The following is a 6,774-nucleotide window of genomic DNA, read 5'->3' as shown; positions in this document are numbered from 1 at the left end:
TCGAATTTGCCGAGTAGCAAAGGAGAAGCACTACTTATTAACAAATCTGTTGGGATAATATTGGTCAGCATACTCTAAAGATACAGAGGATATCTTTTTTATAGCTAAGGGAATTTATCAAGGACGACAGTGATAATTGAACACACACCAAACTATATGATAAATTTCCTGAAAGAAATCACAGGTGTGAAACCACCCAAATGAACACGATAAGTTAACAAATAACGCAAGACATTGGATCTTCTTCCATACTATGATAGTGATGATAACGAGCTGGAATAGGAGTTGGATATTGCAGATATGGATGTTGATATTGGTAGCAAACTGGTACTGGATATGCCTTTATTGCTGCTGCCTCTTTCTTCTTATCGTCTCCTTTTTTGTCATCAGCCTTCTTTGCTTCCTCTTTCTTCTTCTCAGGCTCTTTTGCTGGTCCAACAAAGACTATCTCAGTGTGGCATAACTTCTTCAATTTTGAAACTAACAACTGGATCTATGGTTCCTGTTACTGTTAATTTCTTGTCCTTTGTGTCTATCAAAATTGAGTCCAGCCCTGCAACATCAACACCAAAAATCACTCGAACTTGAATTTTTTCCATATTGCAAGATCTGGGTTTCTTAGTTAGCATTTGGCCATATATTTTGTAACCAAAATTTGAGAATTTATCTTCATGGTGGGCTCTGCAGTGGCTGTCAAGGATGCTAGTGCATACCCTGGGGTGATCATCACCACCTGCACTTCAGGCACAGTGGAACGCGTAACCGGGCTGCTCTTTCATTTGGCTTAGAAGAATGCAGCAGCGAGGGACAACCCGCCCATATAGCCAGCGAGGAGGTTGGTACTATTGACAAAGACTATTTGGCAAAAATGCCACAGGCGAAAGCATGGTAGGCCTGTGCTGGTGAAGCATCATACACCATAGAGAGGAAGATTTTCAAGTTTCCCAAAGTTGACTTAGATTAGTTTTGGGAGCAATTTCAATTTCACTCACAAAATTTCAAATTTTTTTCCAACCAAAATGCATATCCAAACACAACTTTAAGTTTCAAAATCACAACTTTATAAACTCAATTTTTCAAATTTCAGGTTTCAACTTTAAAATCCACGCCAATTTAACATAAATGTTTTTTGCAAAAAAAAAGAAGAGAATAATAACGTACCGTACACAACAGAAACTTTTTCATGACCTTTTGCTTGACTTTGTCATCGAGATACTCCAACTTCAGCACTACTTTCTGTAAAATGAATAACCAAATCAGAGATTCATTAGTTAAACCCCAATCAAATCCAACTAACTTATAAATTATTAACATAGCTCCAGGAAAGAAACTCATTTTACACCAATAATCACCCAGTTTTAGTAGTCGATGTACTTTGAAATAGTAAATATACAGATGCCCATAAATTATATACTCGATTAAAAGTGAGCGGTGTTTCAAAAAAATGGAATTTTCACTTTTATATTTCTTGAGAATCAAAATCGGTGAAATGTGAAAAGATAACTAACTTTTAAGCTTTAGTACTTAGGTCAACAAAATCACCATATCCCGTGTAATCCCAGAAGTTGGGTAAAGAAAATAAAAGTGTGCAGCTATTAGGTAAAGAAAAGCTAACCATCATTTTTTAGCTGAGACTTCGAGATCTGAGTTTAGTGAGTATATCGAAGTAAGTAGTAGATCAAGACTTATATTTTTTGACTTGGAGTCATTTTATATGAGTGATTTGTGAGCTGAATTATGAGTACGCACTATGTGTAGAAGAGAGGGGAAGAAGAAGAAACCTAGTCAACCACCAAGTCTTTTTTTAAAAGGAAAGGAAAAAGGGTCAAATTTATCCTCCGCTCTAAAAAATTGACTAAATATACTCTTCGTCATATTTTTTAGTTAAATTTATTTTTATTATCATAATTTACAGTCAAATTTGTCGTCGTTGTTAAAGAAACTTTTTATATGTATCCTTTCTTAATAAAAAAAACTCAAATCAAAGTTAAATACCACATTTTTAAAAAATAAAATACACTTTAATCCAACTCGTTCAATCTGGCTCAAGCCACAAAAAATATACAAATAAATATACTTCTTCAGTTTTGTTGGTCAAATATTTTCAGCAAGATTAAGCCATTGGATATTTATCATTACATAACTCATGAAAAATTGATTCGCATTAGTGCAAACACAAAGAAATATATCCCTCTCTTAGTTCATGAATCTGCATCAGTGTAGAGCTCATGAAAAATAACAATTGACTTTCGATGCAGCAGATTAGGCCTACTGGATATTTCTCCATATGATTGAGTTAAGAGGTCTCCCTATTTGTCAATCGTGACATCTCTTCAGTCATATATCTTTATATGCAATTTAGATCTATACAATTTTTTTCATCATGTCATTTGCTCAAAAAATTTATTCATTGATTCTAGAATTCAGATGCACATAGAATTGCATATCAAATTTTAAAATTTGAACATAATCGAACAAGAGCAGAGTTCGTAACAAACATTTTCTCTAGTTCCATACTTCTACATTATCTCGTTCCATTTTACGTTTTGTTCATTTGCAAACAACCTACCGTCAGTGTACGTCGAAAGAGAAGTATTTTTGTTCGGTGGAAAAATTCAACCAACTAAACTAAGGGAGAGATATATTCGTTTGTGTATTTTTTGTAGGTCAGATTGGGCGAATTAGATTAGGGTGTTACTAATTTTAAAAAATTGAGCAATTTAACGTTGATTTTAGATTTTCTGTTAAAGAAAGGTATAAGTGAAAAAAATTCTTAACAATGAGGGTAAATATGGCCCCATAGTATGAAATCGAGGGTAAATTTGACTCCAAAGTATGACGAAGGATGTATTTAGCTAATTATTCAAAGTAGATGGTAAATTTGGCTCCAAAGTATGACCACGAGGGTAAATTTAGCCTCAAAGTATGACGAAGGATATATATTTAGCCATTTTTTCAAAGTAGAAGGGTAAATTTAACCTTTTTTCCTTTTTTAAAACTAGACTAAATGAGGCAAGCCCGTGCAAGCATGAGCCCGCACAAAAATAATAGGATCGACTTAGTAATTAAATAGTTTTATTATATAAAAATAGTTTCAATTCAACAACAACAACAACAACAAACCTAGTGTATTCCCACAGAGTGGGGTTTGGGGAGGGTAAAATGTATGCAGTCCATACCACTACTCCCGAAGAAGTAGAGAGGCTGTTTTCGATAGACCTCCGGCTCAAGATAAAAAAAGTAAAAAATATTATATCTCATCTAATTCGATAATTTAAAAGGTTGAATATTAGTTTAATTCGTGACCTTCTTATCTTTCGCGCTTGAAGTAAGTTCAAATTCCATTAATAGTGTGAGTAGCATTATTTTCTCTCATTTTTCCCTTTCTCTCCTAACGTGATAGAAAAAATAAAAAGTATAATATTTCACATACGACTCCCTCCGTTTCAAATTTGTTTGAATCTCAAAATTCAAACATTACAACATAAATTAGGACAGAGGGGTGACATTTTTTGGTTTCAATCTAAATTTTCATTTTTTTTCATTGGTTAATTTCCTCTATGTTTAATATTATCATTTTTTATTATCATAATTTAATCTTCTGAATTATTTGATATAGTCTTTTGTCGTCTACTCTCTTCATCCCTATTTACGTGACACAAAGTTAAAGTTTTGAGAGTTTATCAAATTTTTCTTTGAACAAATTTTTTTATATGCTTTTTGGATATTTCAAGTTGACAATAATAATGATTTATAACACTTCCTACTTAGTTTCCCAATATATAAACTTTATTTTAAAAAATAATTAAAACTCTAATGTTCAAATTTACGATCTCAAAATTTTAACCGTGCCACATGAATTCAGGGGCAGAGCTAGCCCTTTGGTAGGGGGTTCATACGAACCCCCTTCAACGAGAAAATATATCATTTATACACGATTAAAATTAATTTTTATGTATCTATAGTAGGTGTTGAACCCCCTTCAACTAGATTTTCTTCAAATGTTAAACCCCCTTAATTGAAATTCTGATTCCGCCTTTATATGAATTGAGACATAGAAAATATATTAGTAACTAATCATTTTATTTTTATCATAAATCATTGAGATACAAAAATGCTAGATTTCAAATTAATATATTATTTTATTTTTAAAATATTGGATTTTATAATTAAATTGATTAGGATGAAATAAAATTGAATTGACTAAAATGCCCTTACGCTTGATTCTAATGCCAAGAAGCAGTCATGTTGATAATGAGTTGCTTCTCTGGCTCATCTATAATTGTAGAAACGTTTCTTTTTGAGTCCACGACTAACATATCTTCGTATCATTGAACGCTAGCCTCACGGATATACCATATGAAATCACGATTCATAATTTCAAATTTTTAATGTAAAATTTGTTCCATAAGTTTATGTTTTGGGAAAGAAAAATATTCATCATTTTAAATGTTACATAAAAGACTTGTGCTCGGCTTGGAGTGATTGTTTGTATCATATGAAAAAAATATATTATAAAAATTAACTAGTTACTACTATTGTTGTTTAGTGGATTTTTTTTTAAAACTATGCATATTGATAGTTTGTAATTGTAACGTTTGTTTATAAAAAGTAACACAAAAATATGAAATTTATCAATGTGGCACTTTAGGATATTCCAATACCTTATTTATGAAATGTGATTTGCTCATTTGATAATAATATATAATAATTAGGAAAATTTTAATGATTTCCACAACTTGTGATATTTTCATGTAGTGAGAAAAAAAATACAATATAAGAAATTCAATTTGCATGTCCAAATAAAATTTCAATACCATATCAATCTAATTTCATATCGTATGTCCATACAAACTCTAAAATATTTAATATTTCCAAAGAACATGGTGGATTCTAATTGACATAACATATAGACAGGCACTTTAACTTATATTCAAGTAGCAATTAAACACTTTAACTTTGAGGAGAAAATTAAAGGAAATGTGTCTTTTAAGTCTTCAATGAAGGATTGGTGACATTGACTAACATAAAGGGTCAAACATAATTAGGAAACTTGATTAATTTAATTGTGGATTTGATTAATATTTTTAAAACTTTCTAATCTTTTCAAAAATAGAAATCAACTCACACCTCTTTCCTCTCCAAATCAACTGTCTTTCTCCTCTCTCCCATCTCTCTCGACAGTTTCTCTCAAACTTTTCTCAACCAACAGTTTTGCAAATTTCTCCCTTCAATCCCCGATAACTTCAACCTCCGGTAATAAATAGTTCAGCTTTGAGTTTCTTTCGACTTTTAACCATCAATTGATGTGACAACATTGCTCTCCGACGACTACAACTTTGAGTTCTTCATCATTTTTTTCTTCTTTCACAGATAATAAATTATGTTTTTTTAGTTATGAAGAAAAAATGGAACTTGAGTCAACTTTCTTCTAGTATTGGTTAACAATTTCAATATTTGTTGCTTAAATTTGAAATGGGGACTGAAGAAAACCCTAATTTATGGTATTTCTTCTCTTCTCTTTTCGGACTGAAACCTGATTTTTTGTTTTTATTGTAGTTCTTATTGCTGAACTATTGATTCGATTTGTTGGTGTTTATTGTATTTTTTAAAGTTTGATTTTTGTGTTTGTATAAACAAAAAAACAATGTTGGTGTTTTTGATCATTGTTGATGTTCTTGGTGTGTGTGTGTTATGTTGGTGATGCTGGGTTGATTTGTTATTGCTCTTGGTAAAAATGGAGTATTTGATATTAAATAGTGATATTACTGTTATTCTATTGAACAAAATATTGCTACTGATTTTTTTGCAATAGATGAAACATTTGTTGGATGAAATCCTATCAACTATTTCAACAGGACGACATGTCTAAGACTTTGATTTATTCCAACAGATCATTCATCTGTTGCGACAGATGACCCTTCTATTGAAAAAAATCTAAATAATATTGACAGTTGATAGTAGTTCCAACTGATCACTCATATGTTGCAACAGATGAATGATTTGTTGCATATACTAGTCATCTGTTTCAATAGATGAGTGATCTATTGGAAGAAATCACAACAGTATTGTAACTATTTTTATTATTTTTATCAAATTACTGATCCACTGTAATAGGTTAGTTATATGTTGTAACAAAAAATTCACCTGTTGCAACAGCTGAGTGATCGATTGGAACTATTATTTTATTGTGTTGTACATGTTAGATTTACTGTTATCCTTTTTTTTAATGATGCATTAATCAATTATAATCTTTTTATTTTCCTATTCTTTTATATAATATGACTCCCAAAAGAAAAGAAACTGAATTAAGTCTAGGTAAAGGAACAAGTGAAGCAGCTAGGCTATATCCACCACTCTATGGGCTTGCTTTAAAAGTGATATATCAATTAGAAGCAGAAGATAATGACATGAAGATGAGGAATGTTTCAAAAGAGATGATCCGAATTCTAATAGCCCTTCCACTGAAGAGTTGGTCAAAACCTTCAGTATTGATAGGTATTCTGTGAGAATGTAGTGTGATGGTGCTACATATTTAACTAGTGATTTCGTGGTTAAGTCAGCCATGGGAAAAATCTTTGGACAGCTTCAGAAAAATACTTCGTGACTAAAAATTGAATTCTTATTTCAGGGACAACTATTTTGGGTAATATCTTGATTTGCCGGAGGACAATAATGCTCGTTTCCAAATTACCATGGTATATGATCTTCTCAAGCTTAGCTTTGTGTATAAAAATAAAGATAAGGTGGATGAGGTGTGGATAAATTACTGTA

The 6,774-nt window shown here is 31.4% G+C and overlaps 1 pseudogene; it reads right to left on the bottom strand.

Annotated features, from left to right (window-relative positions):
* Nucleotides 1–214: 214 nt before the first annotated feature.
* On the bottom strand, nucleotides 215–2,538 carry LOC124899484 (annotated as a pseudogene).
* Nucleotides 2,539–6,774: the final 4,236 nt, after the last annotated feature.

Source organism: Capsicum annuum, chromosome 6 (assembly GCF_002878395.1).
Source record: "Capsicum annuum cultivar UCD-10X-F1 chromosome 6, UCD10Xv1.1, whole genome shotgun sequence".
NCBI lineage: Eukaryota > Viridiplantae > Streptophyta > Magnoliopsida > Solanales > Solanaceae > Capsicum > Capsicum annuum.
This window is presented reverse-complemented; position numbering and strand designations above follow the sequence as displayed.